Source organism: Lucilia sericata, unplaced genomic scaffold, assembly GCF_015586225.1.
Source record: "Lucilia sericata isolate MDLA Ls3-8-SP2 unplaced genomic scaffold, ASM1558622v1 Contig001922F_arrow, whole genome shotgun sequence".
Lineage (NCBI taxonomy): Eukaryota > Metazoa > Arthropoda > Insecta > Diptera > Calliphoridae > Lucilia > Lucilia sericata.
In genome coordinates, this window is record NW_023995800.1 from 1 (window position 1) to 9,258 (window position 9,258).

Sequence of the window (9,258 nt, forward strand, 5' to 3'; positions counted from 1 at the left end):
GCGCCAGCAGTCTTAATATTAACATCATCCAACCAGGTTGTTTCACTGTGTTGTGCTGATGATGATAATGATGATGATGATGCCTTTAAATTGAGCAACCGATTGATTGTTTAACAACATGTCAATTGTCATGATGACAATCAATAAACTTTGCGCACAAACAGCAATGTTCTTGTTGCTGTTGTTCGCTGTCAATGTTACTGTGTTATTTGCATAACATCATCAACACATCATTGTCAAATCAGCATACATCAGTTGTCAATCGCCCCTCAAACAAACAACCACATCGTTCGCATGCTAGTACACAGTCAAATTGGAACTACTACATACTCCAATATTCCAATCGTACGTACATATATAGAAGACGACTTACATCATCACTTGGTGGACAATATCTTCTTTTGATGTATTAAGCTGGTTAAATCATCAGATCAACACAAATTTGTTTGTTTTTTTCAACATACACTTAAAGAAAAGTTTAAATGGATCGGTATATGCGATAAGTTTCTAATATTAATAAGAATTTGACAGTTTACACTCCTATTTATCCATTTGAATGAACCCAATAACATCTCGAATTGTAAGAAAAATTCCATTCAGTTGTACCATGCGCTTATATTTTAATGTGTTTTCCACATCACTTGATCACTGATCGGTAATTTGACAGTTTAGACTCCTAGTTCTGAACGAGTTCTACACGAAACCAATACAATCTCAGACAGTAAGAAACTTTCCAGGAACACTTGATGTATCGCCGTGCTGCAGTGTTGTTTCCTTCTCTTAATAGCGATCATAATATATTATATGATCGTGGACCAAAACAGTTTTGGAAAATACTTCGAAAGTGCTATAGTGGCCCGACTATACGTTGGTACTGCAGCACCCACAAAGAGTGCTGTACGCAAGCAGTTCGAGTCGTGGTACGGTTTTACCCACTATAATGAACTTTCTATGGACAAAAGTGCACAACTTGCCCGCTTACCCTTACATCCATCCCGTATCATATACGGCTTATTTCCAAGGCTTAGTGCCACCTCTGGGGGAATCAGTTGTCTCGGCAACAGCACCGAACTTATCCCTAGTGCATACAATGCATCAGTATTTTAACCAACATTCTCTTCCCAAGAATTTGAATTCAAACCACAGCCACCACGTGCTCCAATAACGGGAACAAGACAAAGTCCGAAACTCTGCCCTGTGGGCTACCGTTTCCTGTGGTACCAGATTATAAGGCTTCCTTATAATCAAATGTATCCTTCCGAGGATACATTTGACTGCACCAGTTTATAGTCCCGGCATACTAGAGGTACTGGTAGCACCTCTTTTCCCCCGGATTGCAATAACGGCAAGATGAAGGAAGATCATTAAGGTGACATGTTCGGAGGGTTGTGGGGGTGATTTAAATCACCAGAAATCAACAAAGTTTTGGAAAATTTACAACTGGAATACACAACATGAGAAATACATATAAAATCTAATCTGTTGTCATGAATCATGCCAAAAGCAAGTTCAAAAATTCCTGAAGGAAGGGATCACTGATGCTGTGCGGTAACTTTCCTTATACAGCTGAAAACAGATTATGTTAATTCGGATACATATATAGTAAGGATTTGATAGATCTATCTTTATTCACTTTTCACAAATTATTATTTCAAGTGTATTTTTTTAAATAAATAAAAACACATCTCTCATCATTTTCTCAGCTTCTTCTAAAAGTGTTCGAAAGGTTTGACGAAATTGTCGATTGATTGCTTCTTAACATACCTCAATAATACTGGACAAATCCATCATCAAATAATACACTCGCCAGTATTTAATGTTGACAACTAAAACAACAAAAGTCTTGACAATTGAAGCAATAAAATACAAGTGTATGAGTATTTGAGAATGGATGAGAAGTAGCTGAGAAGCTTAAGCTTGTCAAGCTTTATTTAATCAATCTTATTTCAATATATAATTCACTTGCGGCACTGTCGTCATCACCATCACCAACTATCGTCATTGTCAGTCAATTCCAACTCTAAATCACTACAATGTGACATTTGCAAATCACTTTCGTTTATCATTGATCATTTTTGTTTTTGCTGTTGCTGTAGCTTTTTTTGGTTAACAATACAACAACGTCCAAGTGTCATTTGCATTCCAATAAAGTAGTAGCCGGTCAAGCAGCCAGCCAGCCAGTCAGTCAGTCATTCCGTTGAAAAACAAGAAACAAACAAACATTTCATTGAGTCTTTGTTTGGGGGCCCATAAATTACTGAGACTGACCCTTAAGTTTGGTTTTGTTTTTGCAAGTTTTTCTTGGTTGGTAAGCGTAATTGCATTGTAAGTTACATAAGTTTGGTTGATACGTTATTGTTTGCGACATTCTTTATCCAATCGTCATCATCATCATGGACATCTTGGTCGCCGTTGTCAAGGTTTATTTAAGGTTGACTTTGTATTTGGAGATAGAGATCCTGCTTGATTCATGATCACAAATGCCATCTCTAAAATACACTTTACTAAACTATTGATTGACAATAATACATTGTTTATACCTCTTTTCTTCTCCGCTAGCTCTGGATTCTTTTGCTGTTCTTTGCTGGGAGTTGGTTGTTTGGTTGACTGTTATACAAAAGAAAGCAACCTTTTTGCCGAGGGATGTGCAACATGTACAACAGCAATAAGAGTACAGATATGCAAAATAGTTGACCTGTCATTAAGTTAGCAGTCGTCAACTAGATTTAAAGTTATGTCCGTCTGTCCCCCCGTTTGTCTGTCTGTCTTTCTCATTGTTTCTGTCAATACTTTAACTCGTTACTTCAAGAACGTCTACGTCTAAATGTTGTTTTTGTATTTATTTATTTCTTGAGGCTGCTGAGTTGTTGTAGTTGTTGTTGTGGTCCCCAGTTGACATGAGATTTCCATATTGGTCTTGAAGTTATTGGGAAGTTAGTTGCTCAGAATGCAAACGACTAAAGATTTATGGTCGGTATTATTGTGTTGTGGTATTCTTCGGATACATTTGGGAAAATATGGAAATTACTTTATTTTCGTTTTTGGTAAAACCGAAATAGGATACGACGATGTATCGACTACAATACAAATTGTGATAGTAGTAGTTGCAGTTGATTTTTTCTCTTTAAACTTACTTTAAATTGTAAGGATACCAAGACAAAAAGGTTTATTACTTCTTTTTTTAAATTGGCCCTAGTCATTTGTTGTTGTAGTATATTTTCTTCCAACAATTTTATCAGATCAAATGTTTTCTTAAAATATTTTCTTAGACTTCCTAAGAGTGAGAGAGTAAGAGTTAAATCCTCCTTAACATTGAGTCAATTCATCTCTCAAATGTATCTCATTTAAACCTAACGGTATTTAATGATTAATGGTTTTTGAAGGATTTAAACAAAAGATACATTTCAAATAATATTTTTTTTTCAATGTATAGATTTTTATGTTTGTGTTCTTTTTATTTGCTTCTAAAGAACGGATAAAAAAATATTGACAACTTATTTCCATTGTCAATCAATTAAATAGGAATTAATGTTAAGCTTAATATAAAATTTGAGTGAAACAAATTATAATTCTTTTGGTTAATAATGTCCATTAATAAAAAAATTTAAAAGTCATACTTTTGACAGATGACAACACCGCTCAAAACTTTTTTCAATGATGAGGAAATAACCCAAAAATGTGCTAAATTGTTTTTAAATAAGTTATAATTCATAGTCGAATATTAATTTCTTGCTCCGATTTTCTCAATGTCTGGTTATTTTTTAACATAACAATTTTAATATAAAAATTATTTTTATCGGCAGCATTTCTTGCCGTTAAATAACCGGAGATTGACATAATGGACATTTTCGAATTTTTAGTGAACTAGAACCGAACTGAACTAGAACTAAACTAGAACTGAACTAGAACTGAACTAGAACTGAACTAGAACTGAACTAGAACTGAACTAGAACTGAACTAGAACTGAACTAGAACTGAACTAGAACGAACTAGAATGAACTAGAACTGAACTAGAACTGAACTAGAACTGAACTAGAACTGAACTAGAACTGAACTAGAACTGAACTAGAACTGAACTAGAACTGAACTAGAACTGAACTAGAACTGAACTAGAACTGAACTAGAACTGAACTAGAACTGAACTAGAACTGAACTAGAACTGAACTAGAACTGAACTAACTGACTAGAACTGAACTAGAACTGAACTAGAACTGAACTAGAACGAACTAGAACTGAACTAGAACTGAACTAGCAACTGAACTAGAACTGAACTAGAACTGAACTAGACTGAACTAGAACTGAACTAGAACTGAACTAGAACTACTAACTGAAACTAGAACCTGAACTAGAACTGAACTAGAACTGAACTAGAACTGAACTAGAACTGAACTAGAACTGAACTAAACTGAACTAGAACTGAACTAGAACTGAACTAGAACTGAACTAGAACTGAACTAGAACTGAACTAGAACTGAACTAGAACTGAACTAGAACGAAACTAGAACTGAACTAGAACTGAACTAGAACTGACTAGAACTGAAATAGAACTGAACTAGAACTGAACTAGAACTGAACTAGAACTGAACTAGAACTGAACTAGAACTGAACTAGACTAGAAACTAGAACTGAACTAGAACTGAACTAGAACTGAACTAGAACTGAACTAGAACTGAACTAGAACTGAACTAGAACTGAAACTAGTACTGAACTAGAACTGAATCTTTTAATGAAAAATTGGATATTTTTAATGATACAACGATTAAAGAAACATTTTCTTTTAAAGTCGAGTGAACATATTTTAATAAAAAATGTTATCTTAAGTAAAATTTTGAATTTTAGTCAATAGTCTACTAGGCCAAGGTCCAATATATTAAAAAATCATTGCTCGCAGCATTATATATTTGGGAACCCTTTTCTATTGGCCCTCGTTGCATAATTCACCTTCAATTCCGGATTTTACTTAATTGAAAATGAGGCAAACAAAAATGTGTCAAAATGTCTATTAATTTATTTTTCTATCTAATCGCATCAATAAAATACTGTTCTGTATGTTCAACTTGGCCAAGAGACCACACATTCAGATATATTTTAGAAGCCACCTTTGGTTTTTTTTCTGTTTCTGCAGCCTTAATAAAATGCACAAATGTATATTAAATGTAAGAGAATTTAAAATGTCAAAATAAAAAGTCAACTTCATTCATTATTTTGCATGTGTAACGAGCTACTGAAGTTGGCTAAAATATATGTATATCGATGCCTTTCAATATCGAAAAGGCAGGGTTGGGAAAATAGTAAAAAAAATTGAAAAATTAAAATTTTTTATGCCATATTTTGTAATAATTTGATCAATGGTTTCACAAATATCTTTAAGAAATAATTGCATTCTCAAAAAGTAATACATCTTTTGAAAGTTTTAAGATTTTTTAAGGAACATTAACAAACCCTGGCTTAAACTCAATAATACATAGATTACCAGAGAATTTACGAATGTTGACTTGCATCAAGTGATCATGTCAATCGATAAACGATCGATTGTAGCACAATATTTCGTCTTTAATGCAAGAGTAACAAGAAAGAAACGAATTAAGATTTGCAAAGAATTCAACAAGAAGGAACATATTTTTTGAGCTCATGTATACGAAAACCAGCTGTGGTAATGATTACCATGAATTCACAAACATTATAAATTGTTTTAGAAGTTGCTGACGATGATTATTGTTGTCGCCGTTGTCGTTGTTGTCTTTGAAATGTTGTCAATACAACCTAGCAAAAATGTTGATCATTCCAAATATTGTCAAATGATTTTGCAATTCAAAATAAGCATCCACTTTGCTCCTACTAGTTGGCACTTTGGGAACCCTTACACAAAAATTGGCCAATGATGGGAACACATTTTGGTTACGTCTTTGATTTTAATTTATTTAGGTGTGAAATATCAAGGGATTTGGGCGGTAAAAGTAAAATAATATATACTGGATACTATAGAATTAAAGACAGTTAATTTCTATTGTGTTGTGGTTTGTAGTTGTAGTCACATTTCCCAATTAGAAATTATGGCGAATAATACGATGAACAGTATCACCGGTTACACTTTAATTTTCTCACTCTTTGGGAGACATTGTGTGATGATTGTTTTTGAAATAGAAGAATTGGATGATGATGAGGCACGCTTCAGAGCTTCATTTGAGTAACTTGAAACCTCTATTAAGATACAGATTACAAAGAGATTTTGCCTGCTGAAGATTTACTTTTCAGATGTTTGAAATGTGTAAAACAACATAATGGTTAATAAACAAAACTATAAAGTTTTTCGAAATGGATATAAAATCGTTATAACAGTTTATACAGTGTGAGACAAAAGTTGTGAACTGAACTATAATTGAACTAGAAGTGAACTGAACTAAATCAGAACAAGAACAGAATTAGAACAGAACTAGAACAGATTTAGAACAGAACTAGAACAGAATTAGAACAGAACTAGAACAGAACTAGAACAGAACTAGAACAGAACTAGAACAGAACTAGAACAGAACTAGAACAGAACTGAACAGAACTAGAACAGAACTAGAACAGAACTAGAACAGAACTAGAACAAGACTAGAACTAGAACAGAACTAGAACAGAACTAGAAGAGAACTAGAACAGAACTAGAACAGAACTAGAACAGAACTAGAACAGAACTAGAACAGAACTAGAACAGAACTAGAACAGAACTAGAACAGAACTAGAACAGAACTAGAACAGAACTAGAACAGAACTAGAACAGAACTAGAACAGAACTAGAACAGAACTAGAACAGAACTAGAACAGAACTAGAACAGAACTAGAACAGAACTAGAACAGAGCTAGAACAGAACTAGAGCAGAACTAGAACAGAACTAGAACAGAACTAGAACAGAACTAGAACAGAACTAGAACAGAACTAGAACGGAACTAGAACAGAACTAGAACAGAACTAGAACAGAACTAGAACAGAACTAGAACAGAACTAGAACCGAACTAGAATCGAACTAGAACAGAACTAGAACAGAACTAGAACAGAACTAGAACAGAACTAGAACAGAACTAGAACAGAACTAGAACAGAACTAGAACTAGAACAGAACTAGAACAGAACTAGAACAGAACTAGAACAGAACTAGAACAGAACTAGAACAGAACTAGAACAGAACTAGAACAGAACTAGAACAGAACTAGAACAGAACTAGAACAGAACTAGAACAGAACTAGAACAGAACTAGAACAGAACTAGAACAGAACTAGAACAGAACTAGAACAGAACTAGAACAGAACTAGAACAGAACTAGAACAGAACTAGAACAGAACTAGAACAGAACTAGAACAGAACTAGAACAGAACTAGAACAGAACTAGAACAGAACTAGAACAGAACTAGAACAGAACTAGAACAGAACTAGAACAGAACTAGAACAGAACTAGAACAGAACTAGAACAGAACTAGAACAGAACTAGAACAGAACTAGAGCAGAACTAGAACAGAACTAGAACTGATCAAAAAATCAAAATAAGACTTAAGTGATACATAACATTTAAAGATTTTTTCAGTTTCACATTTAATTTTTATTAGAACGATCACTTAAGATCCACACTGTCTCTTTTGGAAACTGTATGCTTATGAATCTTTTCTAGAAAAGAACATCCAAATACACATAATAGTATGTTAAACAAATAAAATATTAATACTCTCAGCTGGCCTGCGGTAAAATTAAGATGATCAAAGATTTTGCGAATTAAATAACTAAATAGCTTAAAACACAAACCGCCTTAGAAAAACTAAAGCACACTGAGACACAAACTAACGTTAACTAAGTAGGAAAATATTGCCAGTAACACACACAAAATAGTAGTAATGCGTCAAAAGTAACATGATATGTGGTCAACTCAACTCAAGTCAACGGGTCCATCTTATGCTTGTACACATACTACCTACTTGTATAAGACTGCGAGCTTAGATGTAGATGAACTAAGTATACAAGAGTTTGTCATGGATATTCATCCATCCATCTAACTAACGTAGGTCTAACTGAAAGCAGTAGCCCACCAGTATTAGAATAGACATTAGAGACGCTGTTAATGTTAAAATAATAATAAAATTCAAATAAAAAATCTAATATACTAAAGCAGTAAACGGCAAACGATCACACACGTTAGGGTTCACTGCTTCCTTTTATTTATTTTACTTCTTTTCGTCTTTTACTCCCTTACTTCCCGGTCTTGGCTCATTGTCATCAGCTTGTAGTTGCTACATATTCGCTGTACTACGAATGTGTTTTCATTCATCTTAGTTGTGGTTATTTTTGCTAAGATTGTGTAATACAATCTACTTGTACGAGTTAAAAAAGTACAGCATAGATACTTTATGTACACATACATATGTACGCTTACATTTGGAAATACAGCTTAATTAAAATGTTAGTAAAATAGGTCAATTTAGCGATATTATTGGCAATTAGATTGCCACTTAGATAGTAAACTTCCATTGCAATTATTTCCGAACAATTCCAATGATTTGTACTCTCCTGAAAATGATCAGTCATGATCGTTGACTCTCTTATATATTGAGTTAAAAAAATCCATATACATTGTCTGTGGCGATCATATATGTAAATTAATTTTGGATATCCCGATCATTCTAGTCCAAATTTTGGTCATGAATAAGTATACTATGCCGATCGTGAAGTTTTATATTTCCAACAGAACGGGTTTCTACCTAAATCACCGAAACTGGACGATCTTTTCAAGCGAACACCAAACATTTTCTTAGATTTTTCTCTGAGTCTATTAAGTTACTTGTATGTACTACATATATTGTTTGCTTTTTGACTTTTGCATGTCTAATAATACGACTTAATAACTTAATGTTTTTTGCAGTTTATATTTTTTTTCTCATACATTCAAACATACATACATATTTCTAAACATGGAAGGATAGATGGTTAGGTAGTGGTCACATTATTATGTCTCTAATGTTTTACGTTAGTGTGTGTGCGACTGTGACTGTTTGTGTGTGGGTCCTCTAAGTCTAACAGCAAATTTATTAGACACTTTTGTATGCACGAGTTCATGTTACGATAACGTCGAAGACGACAACAATTTTGTTTGAAGTGTGTATCTGTATAAGAGTGAGTTGGCACACACAGATTCAGTACATAGAGTTAAATCGCATAGTATAGGTATTAAAATATATTTTATTTAAACAGTCTTTCGTAAAATTTAACGAACAGTCAATTTTAGTCAAT